At 43.0% G+C, this 14781-nt stretch overlaps 1 pseudogene; it reads left to right on the forward strand.

Moving 5' to 3' along the window:
• The first annotated feature begins 1109 nt into the window (after positions 1 to 1109).
• Positions 1110 to 12662, forward strand: LOC136626715 (zinc finger protein 665-like; annotated as a pseudogene).
• The last annotated feature ends 2119 nt before the right edge of the window (positions 12663 to 14781 follow it).

Raw genomic sequence — 14781 nt, forward strand, 5'->3', positions numbered from 1 at the left:
CGCGCATGCGCCGGGCACATCCGCCGAGCCGAAGCAAGGGAGATGCGGCCGTGAGGAAGAGCAGAGCTTCGCGGCCCGCTGCGGGTGAGTAAATGCTTTTAATTCCTATTTTAGGTCTCCCGCGGATCCGGACGGCTTCCATAGGCTTCAATAGAAGCCCGCGGGAGCCGTCCCCGCGGGAGACCCGCATGAAAATGGAGCATGGTCCAGATTTTTTCATGCTCCATTTTTTTTAAAATCACTTTTATTGACGATCCGCGGGTATTTATCTACCCGCGGGTGGTCAATGCATCCCTATGGGGTGCGGATCCGCGCGCGGGAGATCCGCTGCGGATTTTAAATCTCATTTTGCCCGTGGACATGAGCCCTTAGGGTACACGCACACCACAGTTTTTTATCCTTTTTCAGATCAAAAAATCAATGCGAAAATCGGGTATCAAAAGCGCCCGTTCATCTGATTGGGGGGAATTCACAGAAACTTGTTTGTTTATTCAGATGAATAGTCCAAGCAAAAAAATATTTAGCAGCATGTCCCGTTCTTGTCTGAATCTCATCTGAGAACAGTACCGGTCACTGTGTGGTGTCCCGCACATCGGATGCACATGGATGGGATGGCCAAGTGCCGAGGATCTCGAGTGCAACTTTTTTAAGCATCTGTACGCATGTACCCTTAGGCTGTACTTACATCGGCGTGTGCAAGACTAATCCAGTAAACTCAGACCGATACTGAACTCGCCGACCTGCACATCAGATTTTCACCCGTGTGAATATGGCATGTTGTTCAGATATTAATAGTAAAACATTCACAATGCCTCATATAAACATCACACAGCACGCCAGTGGGCGGCAACTTTGTTTTCAGTTCCATAGAAAATAATGAGCAATACCGGGCCAAAATTAGCTGCGATCTCTCTATCTCAAGCTCTCAGTCCGAGAAAAATCACGTAAAATAATGGCTCTTTTCATGTGTGATTTCTGTTCATTTCGCAACGCACAGAAATCGTACTGAAAATCGCCCGTGTGAATACACCCTTATTTATAGCTGTCCTTTAAACCCCTATAATCCAGAGATTTGGGGTGGCTTACATTGTCTCGTCTTCTCTCCATTCAGGATCCTCGGCTGATATCTTCTATATCAGATAATATTCCTGATTGACCCGACAAGGATGGAGAGGAACCGGGACAAGATGGCGGAGAGTATATTCACCCTCACCCTAGAGATACTCTTCCAGCTTACAGGAGAGGTGAGAGATTCTGGGGATGACGTCACGTTCCATCATTCTTATCTCTGTCAGTCTCTGGTCACATCTACGGCAGAGGATTTACTGCCAATTCATCATAAATGCCGGGAAAAATAATAGAGACGGTTGTTCTGGTAGAATGACGGAAACCCAACAGATCTACTATAAGGCAATTGGTGGTCGTTGGGGGTCATTATTGTCCGTCATCTAACAGAACCAAAACTCTGATCATTTTGTTCTTCTGCTCCTGTGACTGAGTAGAACAACGGAGATGATGAACACAGATGTGAGGAGAATCTTAATAATTGTTGGACATAACTGGAGACATGAAGGACTCTGGGAATGTCTGCAGGGATATTTATGGATGTATCTCCCCATAAGCAGGACTACATAGTAGTGAAGAAGACTTCTAGTGATGGCTGTCAGGCCCCGGTGTCTGATGGATGGGGAAGACTCCTGAGCCCAATCACAGGGCCTCCACCTCACCCCCTGATACTGGAGGAGATCAATGAGCAGAAGATCCTAGAACTCACCAACAAGATGATTGAGCTGCTGACTGGAGAGGTGACGCTGCTGGGAATGCTGGGACAATATAAAGTAACGCTATGGTGGTATAACGTGTCTGGGTGATGACGGTATCATTGTGTTGTCAGGTTCCTATAAGGTGTCAGAACGTCACTGTCTATTTCTCCATGGAGGAGTGGGAGTATTTAGAAGGACACAAGGATCTGTACAAGGACATCATGATGGAGGACCACCAGCCCCCCTCATCACCAGGTAATAGACAGGACTAAATCCATACGGCCTTTATTATTTGTATGTAGAGAATGAATTCAGTGGCTGTCTGTGTTTTCCGCAGGTAGATCCAGTAAGAGAACAGCAGCGGAGAGATGTCCCCGGCCTCTTCTTCCACAGGATGATCAGGTAGATGGAGAGAAGGTCTCATGAAATCTCCCCTCTGGTCTGTAGGACGGCTGCGAAGGTCTTGTGTTCAGTCTTATTATATGATTGATACTTGTGTAATGAGAAAGCTGGAGATGGCGGGATTACAGCCGACCGCAGACATTAGATCTTCGCATCTTATCACTATTTTCTGGTTCTGGAGACTTCTGGTTGGAATAAAGAAGCAACAGGTTGGAGTTATACAGGAGACCTGCAGCTATTTGGCCCAGATCACTACTGCTGTCATGTCATTCCGGCTCCTCATACTAATTAATGACCTTTTCTGGCCATATAAAACCTTCCACACGACTTCTCCAACTGTGTGATGACTTTTACAATATTTATTTCACAGCTGGTGAAACTGAAGGAAGATCCGATCCCTATTGATGCTACAGAGACACATGTGAGGGGGGATCAGCCGTGTAAGGAGGAGATCCCTACAGATGACCCCCCAGGTGAGACTACATGTAGAGAAGAGTCTGTGTTGTCGGGGTTTCAGCTGTATATTCCCTTATTCAGCCAAAGACAATCTTCGCATTGTTTTCATTATTCGCTACTCAAAGAATTAAGGGAACATTTAAATCACATCAAGAGTAAAACTTTCAGTCCGGCACATGGAGACTCCAAATAGCAGCTTTATCTTAAATCCATATTATCCCCTTAAGGACGCAGCCCTTTTTTCCTTTTTTGTTTTTTCATTCCCCATTTTGAATACCTCATAACTCTATTATTATCCCTGACATGTATGTCTGAGGGCTTGCTGTTTGCAGGATGAGTCGTAGTTTTCAGTGGTATTATTTAATATATCATATAATGTACTGAAAAACTTTTTAAAAATTGTAAGCGGAGAGAAATTGGAAAAAAAAATGAAATACCATCATCTTTGAGTGCGTCTTGTTTCTACGGCGTACAAACTGCAACAAAAATGCCAAGATCTTATTTTCTGTGGGTCAGTATGATTACTACAATGCCAACTTATATCGGTTTTTTGTACTACTTTTATTTTTTCTAAGATATTTAATTTTTATATGTTATTTTCTCTTTCTATCTTCTGACAGCCATAACATTTGTATTTTTCCGTCGACATTATTATGCTAGAGCTCATTTTGTGCGAGACGTCCTGGAGTTGCTGTTTTATGTTTCAAATGGTTTTATTGGTATTGAACGTTAAGATTGGCAACACTCTGCCTCACATACCCCATGCAGGGGGATGAAGTCAGTAATCAACATTAGAGCACGGAGTATCTAAGCTTAAAGTAAACATGAGTCGTTATTATTAATATAACAAAGAGGGGCGGTAGGTTAGGAAAAAGGGAAGCGTGTTGTAGTAGGTTGGATGGTGCTGGAGGGAAGGGGTAGGAAGTAAATGGGAAAGAGTGAAAGGGTAGAAAGAACCTATATAGGAGCAATAAACAATAATAATCAGGGTACAATTATCAGTTGTAAGCTTAAGAAAAGCAGCATCTCTTCTTGCATCTCGTTGGGTGTGGGGAGCTCGTCCCAAAACCTCTCTTGTTATTGTCTTGTGGGTTGGGGTATGCTTGTGTGTGTAGAGTCGTTCTGGTGGCTACTTAGTTGTTTTTAGTGGTGAGTTCTGTTGGGTTTCTGCCTATAATCTCATGATGTGGTTTAGATTCGGTGTATTAGTGTAGGCTATCCAGGGGCTCCATACTTTTTCAAACTGTGGGACTTCGTCTTGTCACGTGGCTATGAGTTGTTCATTTATAAACGTCCTGTTGATGCGAGCCACAAGGCGTTCATATGGGAGCGCTGGCTTGTGCCACTGCTGAGCTATCAGAATTCGTGCTGACATTGTGATAAGCGATAGCAGCTTGAAAGGATCATTGCGAATTCCCTTCGGTTTGTCTCCCAGGAGAAATACGAAAGGGTTGAGTCTAAGGGTTACCCCGATTACTGAAGTTATAAGGTGAGAGACCTTTTTCCAAAAGACTTGCGCTACCGGGCATGTCCACCAGATGTGGAGTTGTGAACCTTCTTCATTGCATCCTCGGAAGCATGTGTTTGGGGTCTCGGGTATGTCATGTTTAATCTCGCTGGGACCAGGTATGTCCTGTGCAGAACTCTTATAGAAGTCTCTGTCAAAGAGACTTGCCAGCTGTTTTTACTTATGTTTTCACAGCAGTGGTGCCAGCGCTCAAGTGTTAAAGTGGAATTCAAGTCGGATTCCCACTGTAGCATGAAATGGTGTTTGGTATCTTGTGATGTTTTATTTAGCATGTTGTAGAAATGTGAAAGGGTACCTGGATGGGTGGGGCAGAACTTGCATATAGCCTCCCTATGGGTCATTTTAGTTTTGGTTGAAGGAGGTAAAATTGTGGACCAGTAATGGAAAACTTGTAGTTTTCTCCACCATTCTTGTGGCGGTGGCCTATGCTGATTTATAAAGGTGAAATTAGCTTATCGTGAATGAGGAAATCATAAAGGGATATCAGGTTATTTGTTTTCCAACTCTGGGTTATGTAGTGATGGTGTGAGTGGGGATGGGGATTTTGTAGGGTTTAGCTTAAATCTAGTTTGCCTTCATAGTAGAATGGAGAAAAAGGTGAAGGGGGTGTTTGTTCTGAGACCGACTGGCAGAGAGGTTCTAGTCCAAAGTAAAACTGGCCAAGTGTGAGGGGAAAATTGGGTTTCCTCGATGGAGGTCCACAGTGGGGACTGATGCCCAGCAAAAATAGGTGGGATCTGCGCTAGACGTGTGGCTTTATAATATTTCAGGTTGCAGGGTACCGACAGTCCCCTGTATTTTTTATGTAGACACATCATGGATTTCGAAATTCTTGGACGTTTATTTGCCCATATAAAGGTGAGTATTTTTTTTTTGGAAAGCTCTAAGGACTGAAGTTGGGACTCGGATGGGAAGAGTTCTAAACATGTATAGCATTTTGGGTAGTAGCGTCATTTTGACGCTATGTATTCGTCCCATCCATGAGAGGTGGGGGCAGTCCCATCTTTCTAGGTCGAGTTCCAATTGGCGGAAAAGTGGGTCATAGTTGTGTTTATATAGGGATTCTAGTGTGTTCGTAAGTTTTATCCCCAGGTATGGTAGATAGTGGGTTTGTGTTTTTAATTGAAAGTTGGTTTCAATTAGTTTTTGTGTGTTAGAGGGGGTGTTGCAGTGCAGGATTTCTGATTTTGTCTGATGAATTTTAAGTCCGGAGATGTGGCTGAATTTTTTTTAATAGTTCTAGCAGATTAGGTAGGGATGTTAACGGATTTGTTGGTTAGAAGAAGGTCATCAGCAAATAAGCTCAATTTATTGTTTGTAGTGTTTACTTGGAGCCCCATGATATTAGGGTTTTTTTTGAATGGCAATTGCCAGTGGTTCCATTGCCAACGCGAATAAGGCAGGCGAAAGAGGGCATCCTTGTCGTATTCCTCTCAGAATTTGTACTGGGGTTGGTTGGGTTGATGGGATTTTGAGGTATGCCGTGGGTTTAGAGTATAATGCTGAGATTATTTTTAGGAAGGGGCCCGAAAATCCAATTTTATTGAGGACTAGTTGGAGGTAAGACCAAGAGAGGGAATCGAAAGCTTTTTCTATATCTATGGCAATTACCGACATTGGGGTTTTAGTGCTATTCGCAATATGGATGAGATTAAGAATTTTTCTTACATTATCGGGGGCCTGTCTGCCCGGGATGAAGCCCACTTGGTCTTGATGAACTAGTGAGGGGAGTAGTCTGTTTAACCTGTGGGCTATTATGGCCGTGAAGAGTTTTAGGTCTACATTTAGGAGGGAAATGGGTCTGTAATTTGAGGGGAGGGTATGATCTTTTCCCGGTTTTGGTATGGTTGTGATTAAGGCTTGTAGGAAGTCTGGTTGGATGTGTCCCTTGTGGAGTATGAAGTTGTATAGAGTTGTTAGATGGGGTTTTAATAGTGGGGCAAATTTTTTGTAGTATAGACGTGTAAATCCGTCCGGGCCTGGGGCTTTACCTTGCTTAAGTCTTTTTATTGCCCGTCTACGTCTTCATCGGTTATTGGGGCATTTAGATCAGATTGACCGGGTTCTGACAGGTCAGGTAGGTTAAGATGGGAGAAGAAATCGGTGGTGAGGGTTACCGATGGATTCTGTTGATCTTTGTATAGGTTTTGGTAGTACTGATGAAAGGTTTTATAAATCTTATCTGGGTTAGAGGGGATTTGGCCTCGCTTAGTCTGAATTTTATGTATTGCGTTGATTGTTTGTTTTTCTCTCAGTTTCCTTGCTAGGAGCTTGTCGGGTTTATTTGCATACCGATAGTATGTTGCTTGCGTCCAGGCCAGGGCTCTTTCTGTTTTGTCAGATAGTAGTACATTTAATTCTAGTCTGGTATCCTGGATGGCTTTTCTTAGGTAAGGAGAGGGGTGTTGTGTGTAGGCTATTTCAAGTTTACGGATTTTGTGTTCTAGAGCAACTTGGGTTTTGGTTTTTTCCCTTTTTTTCTGCGAGGCTATGGCTATCAGAGTGCCTCGTATAACTGGTTTGTGGGCTAGCCAGCGTATGTCCGGTTCTGTGTCTTCTGATGTGTTGTGATGGAAATATTCTTCTAGTTTCTGCTGAAGTGTGATTGATAATGCAGGATTGGTGAGAAGCGCCTCATTTACTCTCCAAGTATATGGGATTCTTGTTTGGGAAGTTAGCAGGAACTCGGCCAAAACTGCATCATGATCTGACCAGATGGCGGGAGAAAAGACTGTTAGTAAAATTTTAGAATACATACGACTTTTTGATTGCTTTTTGTTACATTTTTTCTTGGAGACGGGGCGACCAAAGAAGCAAAATTCTATTATTTTTTCTGATGACGTTCGTTCTACAAGATAGATAATGCGTTACATTGAAAGGTCAGTGTTTTACGGACGCAGCGATACCAAATATGTATTTTTGTTATATTATTATGAATATTTTATTATAAATGTGGCAAAAGGGGTGTTTTTTTAAAACTTTTAATACTTTTTATTTATTTTAATAATTAGTAAAATTTTAAAAACTTATTCTTACTATTTTTTTTTTAGACCCCATAAGGGTGCGTTCACACGAGCGTGTTTTTATGTGTACAAACGCATGCATAAAAACACACTTCTATTTTCAACAATGCATTCCTATGGTGTGTGCACATGTCCGTACTTTGCAGGTGCTGCTGCTATCGGTTCCATTGAAAACAATGCTCTGCCGGCTCCCTGCATTCTTGTTCAGGGAAGAGCTTTACATATAAGCCCTTCCCAGAAAAAGAAAAATTGTAGTGTTTAAAAAAAAAAAAATGCAGGCATTCTCTTCCATGAAGCCGCTGCTGCTGCCGGCGGCTCCATTGAAGACAACCATCTGCTGGCACAACTGAATTGTTTTTCAGGGAAGAGCTTTACATATAAGAGCTGCCCCTGATTGGTCCCTGTGCTGAGCCAATCAAAGGCAGCATTCACTCACCCATTCATGAATTCCTGAATGGGTGTGAGTGAGAGCTGCCTCTGATTGGTGAGGCTGTGACCAATCAGAGGCAGCTCATTCAGCAGGCGGGGATTTTAAATCCCCGGCTGCTGAATACTACTCACAGCAGTTCAGGAGAACTGCCGGTCAGACGCGGCTGAACTCCGGCTGCAGCGGAAAGGTGAGTATAAATTTTTTTTAATTTTTAAACATTTTAGGATGATTTTCAGGTAAGGGCTTATATTTTTAAGCCCTTCCTGAAAATTCATCCCGCGCTCACCGGCAGCCCATTGCTTTCAATGGAGCTGGCTGTATTGCCGGCTTCATTGAATTCAACGGGCTAACATCGTTCTTCTCTGCCACAGCTGTTACAGCTGTGGCAGAGGAGAACGATCTTTATACTGACAGTGCGGGGGGGGGGGGGGGTCTCACTCTTGCCACTATTGTGGCTTAATAGTGAGACCTCGGAGCCCGAATTGCAGCCCTGCATGTTGCTCCTCGCCTGCCCTATCAATTTTTGTGTTTTTTACATGACTTTGGTGATTTGCTAAGATTTTCACAAATGAAAACCTTAGCGGAGCACCAGTCATATACAAAAATGCTCGAGTTGCCCATTGACTTCAATGGGGTTCGCTACTCGAAACAAACTCTCGAGCATCACTGAAAGTTCGACTCCAGTAACGAGCACTCGAGCATTTTGGTGCTCGCTCATCTCTATTCTTTATATGTAGTAAAGCTTAAAAATTAAATACTTTTTTTTTGTTAGAAAAAATGTCTTTCTAACGCTATATCTTACCCTCATTATTACTTTTTATTTTTCCATTGATAGGACTGTGTGACGGCTCGCTTTTGGTGGGGTGACCTGTAGTTTGCATTGCTACCATTTTGGGGAACATATAACTTTTTGATAGCTTTTCATTTAATTTTTTTCTTTGAGTGACCAAAAATAATGCAATTCCTCCACTGCCTATTGCTTCTTTACTGACGGAGACCTTAGTAGACCTTTATGGATGTAGTGATACCAATTTGTAGAATTTTTCTTTTACTTTAGATTTTAATAATTCTAATAAAAAACGTTATTTCTTGACCATTACATTGGCAGACACAGCTGAAGACCATGGGTATAGCTACTGCCACTAGGAGGTGGAAACTAAGCAAAAACAAACTGTTACCTCTTCCTACCAGCTACACATCTCCTGCACAAACCAGCTAATCAGTTTTAGCTTACATTTTGCAGGCCTCCTTACAGCTTGGGAAACCGCTGCGGTGTTCCCGCTGGAGGGACGCAGAGTCTCATGTGGCTACAGCCCATAGGGATGTTGGAGGACTGCTTCTCCTTTGTCCTTATCCGAGGTAGCACTGATTTTTATCACCCATTCTTGACTAGCCAATATTATTTCTGAAGCTACTGTTGGTAAGAGTTCTCATTTACGACAAAACAAAGCCAGCCATGTGTGGTTCTGTACGGAAGAAAAGGCTTCAGTTTTGTTTCTTTTGCCGCTCCAGGCCCGGACCTTGGATAACAAAAAATCCTTGCTGTCCTACAAACTGCGCCCGTCCTGGTGTCTCTGGCCACTATACTCCAAGTCCGCCAATACTAAATCTTCTGTGTGTATGGCTGTCCCCAACCAAGGCATTCAGAGTGAGGGGATGAGTTTTCCTATTCAGGGAGACATAAATCACTCAAGTATTAGACATATCTGTTCGGGAAGTCATCTCGTAGAGCTAAGCCATATAGTTTTCCGCCCGACCCCAAGATTGCTTCTTCAGTTACAGAATTGAAATTTCTCCTTCATCTTCCAATGCTTTGGCTAATGCGATACACACTCTCTCCTCTCAGGGTGTAATTATTCCTGTTTCCCCTTTAGAACAGTGCAGGGAGTTCTATTCCAATCTCTTCATGTTACCCAAGGAGGACGGCACTGTCTAACCCGTTCTGCATCTGAAGAGGTTAAATCAATATGTCAAGGTTCAACAGTTCCGCATGTAAACATGGGAGTTTCTGTCATCCATCGACATTAAGCAATTCACCCAGTGATCAGTGGGTGGTTTACAGAAAAATAGAGGATGAACTTACTTAGATGAGGAGTTTGCAGGCAACAGCGAGCCTCTAGGTTTGGTTATAAAGTAAGCATGGAAGCATATGGGGGCTTTATATCTCTATGTTCCAGGCTTGAAAAAGGAGGTGAATCTGTTTTGTAAGTAGAGATGAGCGAACGTACTCGTTTCGAGTAATTACTCGACCGAGCACCGTGATTTTCGAGTACTTCCGTACTCGGGTGAAAAGATTCGGGGAGGGGCGGGGGGAGGCGGGGGGTAGCATCGGGGAACAGCGGGGAGCCCTCTCTCTCTCCCTCTCCCCCCCACTCCCCGCTGCAAGCCCCCACTCACCCACGGCGGCCCCCAAATCTTTTCGCCCGAGTATGAAAGTACTCGAAAATTGCAGCGCTCGGGCGAAAAAGGGGCGTGGCCGAGTAGGTTCGCTCATCTCTATTTATAAGCCTTCTAAAACACATTGCACTTCTCTGTCATTTTTGTGCTGTTTATCCTGTGCAAACTATGAAAACTGGAGGTGTTTGTATTCTCCCTCGAAATTAGAATAATGTCTGATACTTTCTTCTAAAAGCTCCTGTGCTCTGTTACCTTACTAGCTGTATGAGCCGTGGATAAGAGCAACAGCTGAGAGCTCCAGCTGTATGTACTAATGTAATATCACCACATTGGAAAAGCACAAAAAATAAGCTTATTGGCTAAAATAATCTGTCCATTAGGATGACTGTCAGTAGATTAGGTGCTCCACAAATTATTGTGGCTCATGTAAATGGGAAAAACCTTTAATGTTTAGATTTTAATACCAGCCTTATAACTTGCATGAACATTGTATATACAAATGTCATGAGCTATTGGTATAGTTGTAATGTTATATTCAAAAATATTAAAATCCATTTTATTCTTAGCAGATGAAAAAAACAGGAGCTCCAAGGGACATCTGATATCAAAAGATTTGAAAGTGGAAGATCCTGGTATCATACAAGATACATATGAAGAGCCTCCTATTATCACAAATATATCCTCAGTACTTCATAGCAAAAATCTATCTTCTGATCCTTCTAAACAGGTTCCATCTCCTGATTCATTACAGATTGTTAAACAAAAAAGAAATTACAGAACAGAAGTCAAACCTCAAAAAGTTCAAACAGGGGAGAAGTCATATTCATGTTCGGAATGTGGGAAACATTTTAACCGAAAAGCACATCTCGTGTTACATCGGAGAATTCAAACAGGGAGGAAACCATATTCATGTCATGAATGTTTTACACAGAAACCAAATTTCATTAAACAGAGAATTCACACAGAGGAGAAGCCATATTCATGTTCTGAATGTGGGAAATGTTTCAACCGAAAATCAAATCTTGTGCTACATAAGAGAACTCACACAGGGGAGAAGCCATATTCATGTTCTGAATGTGGGAAATGTTTCAACGGAAAATCAAATCTTGTGTTACATAAGAGAACTCACACAGGGGAGAAGCCGTATTCATGTTCTGAATGTGGGAAATGTTTCAACGGAAAATCAAATCTTGTGTTACATAAGAGAACTCACACAGGGGAGAAGCCGTATTCATGTTCTGAATGTGGGAAATGTTTCAACGGAAAATCAAATCTTGTGTTACATCAGAGAACTCACACAGGGGAGAAGCCATATTTGTGTTCTGAATGTGGAAAATGTTTTAACCAAAAATCAAGTCTTGGTAAACATCAGAGTATTCACACAGGAGCGAAGCCATATTCATGTTCTGAATGTGGGAAAGGTTTTACCCGAAAATCAACTCTTGTGTTACATCAGAGAATTCACACAGGGGAGAAGCCATATTCATGTTCTGAATGTGGGAAATATTTTAACCGAAAATCAACTCTTGTGTCACATCAGAAAATTCATAAAGGGGAAAAGCCATATTCATGTTCTGAATGTGGGAAATGTTTTAACCTGAAATCAAATCTTGTGTTGCATCAGAGAATTCACACAGTGGAGATGCCATATTCATGTTCTGAATGTGGGAAATGTTTTAACCTAAAATCATATCTTGTTAAACATCAGAGAATTCACACAGGGGAGAAGTCATATTCATGTTCTAAATGTGGGACATGTTTTATCCGAAAATCAACACTTGTTTTACATCAGAGAATTCACACAGGGGAGAAACCATATTCATGTTCTGAATGTGGGAAATATTTTAAGCGAAAATCAAATTTTGTTAAACATCAGGAAAGTCATACAGTGGAACATCAGAGAATTCATAAAGGGGAAAAGCCATATTCATGTTCTGAATGTGGGAAATGTTTTAACCTAAAATCATATCTTGTTAAACATCAAAGAATTCACACAGGGGAGAAGCCATATTCATGTTCTGAATGTGGGAATTGTTTTAACCGAAAATCACATCTTGCTTTACATCAGAGAATTCACACAGGCGAGAAGCCGTATTCATGTTCTGAATGTGGGAAATGTTTTAACCGAAAATCAACTCTTGCTTTACATCAGAGAATTCACACAGGGGAGAAGCCATATTCATGTTCTGAATGTGGGAAATGTTTTAACCTAAAATCATATCTTGTTAAACATCAGAGAATTCACACAAGGGTGAAGCCATAATTATGTTCTAATTGTGGGAAATGTTTTGCCCAAAAATCAAGTCTTGTGTTACATCCGAGAATTCATACAGGGTAGAGAAGCTATTTTAATGTTGTAAATATGGGAAATCTTTCACACATAAATAAGAAACATGAAAAAATTCACACAGAGGAGAAGCCTAATTCATTTTAGGAATATGGAAACTGTTTTAAGCAGAAATCACATATTGCTGTACATCAGACAGTTCACACAGAAGACAAACCAAATTCATGTTCTGATTGTGGAAAATATTTTAGGCAGAAACCGACTCTTACTCATCTGTGAATTCACACAAGAAAGAATCCATTTTCACGTTAAGAATGTGAGAAATGTTTTGTATTCAAAAGATTTATATTGAAACTTTAAGGGTAATACAAGAAACATGAATGCAATAAAGTATCAAAGATTTAACATATAAGTTGTGATGAAATAAATTGTGTAACTTGTCCTATTGTCTTTTGCTTAAAGGGGTTGTCCCGTGAAAGCAAGTGGGGTTATACACTTCTGTATGGCCATATTAATGCACTTTGTAATATACATCGTGCATTAAATATGCGCCATACTGAAGTTATACACTTACCCCTCCAGTGCTGGCGTCCCCGTCTCCATGGCGCCGACGGAAGCCTTCTTCTCCTTCCATTAGACGCGCTTGCGCTGTCTGCTCTTCTGTTCTGTTCAATGGGGCCACTCCGGCGTGCTCGCGCCGCCGAGGTCTTCTGTGCACCAGAGGAATTCTTCAATTCTCTACTGCAGCTGTCACACATGTCAGCTGCGGTAGAGGACTCTGCTGCCGGAAATTGATTTCAGGGAAGGGCTTTAAATGTAAGCCCTCGCTGAAAATCAAGTAAAAGTGGTTTAAAGAACAAAAACAAATACATAATCACCTTGCTTTAGCTGCCGGGGCTCTCATTGAATATAGTATGGTGATCATTGATATGTATATATATATCTGTACCTCCTCTGCTTCTACTACAGTAGATGATGGCCTATGTGTTGTATTTTTCTCTTTCTAATCCCACTCATTTTCTACTCCATACAGTGAGGGGTTAGTTGTGTGTCCCTCTGCTCAGCTGTGTAGTGGAGAGGAGTTAGTGGTTGAGGGAGACCACTGCTAAAGCTGCAGGGATGGAAGTGCTCTCGAGTGTGAGGGGTTAAGCTGGCTCCTGGTGCTTTCAGCTACAGGGTGGAAGGCCTCTGCAATGCCTGCTGAAATATTATCTCTGCCTCCCCCTGCTGTGCTGTGTGTGTCCCTGCAGACATCTTCCCCTGGGCTGACTGTGTTAAGCCGCACACTTGTGGAGGTCCCAGGCTCTGGTATTATTGTACCTTGACGCCACCGGAAGCTAGGGGCTGAGCTGGGTAGCAGGAGTTAACACCCACAGACAAGCCCCTAGCTTCCCATTGGCAGTCAATTGCAAGCTGCGGAGACTCTAACAATGTGGGGTCCCTGCTGCTGTGTGTGCTCTGCCTTCTGCACTGTCACACGCAGCCCCGGAGTCTGTGTCCCCATTCCCCGAGCACTGATCTGTCACCCCCAACCCTGGAGTCTGTGTCCCTGTCCCTCCCCCCGGCACTGACCAGCACTGCCGTGGTATGTGAGCCATTGGGGAGAAAACAGTCACAGTGGTGGCCAGCTTTTGCAGCAAAGCTGGCCTGATGAGTGACAGGAGCGACAGCATTGGCTGAACGGAAAAGCGTCGGCAGTCACAGTCAAATGAGCACAGCAGCGCCACCGGCCACAGGCTGAATGCAGCAGTGGCGGCGGCAACACTAGCAGCAGAGCAGCGGTGACAGGGAGCAGAGGATCAGTGCAGCAGTGGTCACAGTTTGATGAGCGGAGCAGCGGACAGAATGCCATGAGCAGAGCAGTGGCAGGGACCAGAGTCGCTTCAGCGGAGGGACCCACTACATTGTGGTCCACGCTCTTTGCAGCAGTGACGGGGTGGTAAGTGAGCAGAGAAGGAGCGCTGCAGCAGCGGCGGACAGAGTCCGATGAGCGGAGAAGCGGCCACAGTCGGATGACCGGAACAGCCCAGCCGAACAGCGGTGGTTGCCAGAGTCACCTAGTAATATATGAGCAGTCCTTTCAAGTGGTAGCTAGGTCATCTGGCTTGGCTAGTAGTTCCCATGCTTCTGGGCAGTCTGCTTGGTCAGCAGGGCAAAAAACAGACCTGCGTTGGTAATTTAACCAAGTCTAATGCATTTCCTGGGAACTTTAAATTTAAGCACGTATGTTCCCACAGTAATGGGACTTCCCATTAAGCATTTCGTTGCTTTAGAAAAGGAAACGAAAAAGGAACATCTAATTTTGGGCAAAGGAATGGCTCCAGTGAAACTTCCAGAGATGGACCCATTTCTAAATAACTGGAAATTCAATAAGCTTTAATAACCCTTTACAAAACCCTTGTGAATGTCCTGCCTGGTCATTCAACAAACTTTGTCTACAATTGACAATACAAACCTATGCACCTCAAACGATATGAATAACATAACAATGGCTA

This window comes from Eleutherodactylus coqui, chromosome 4, assembly GCF_035609145.1.
Source record: "Eleutherodactylus coqui strain aEleCoq1 chromosome 4, aEleCoq1.hap1, whole genome shotgun sequence".
Taxonomy (NCBI): domain Eukaryota; kingdom Metazoa; phylum Chordata; class Amphibia; order Anura; family Eleutherodactylidae; genus Eleutherodactylus; species Eleutherodactylus coqui.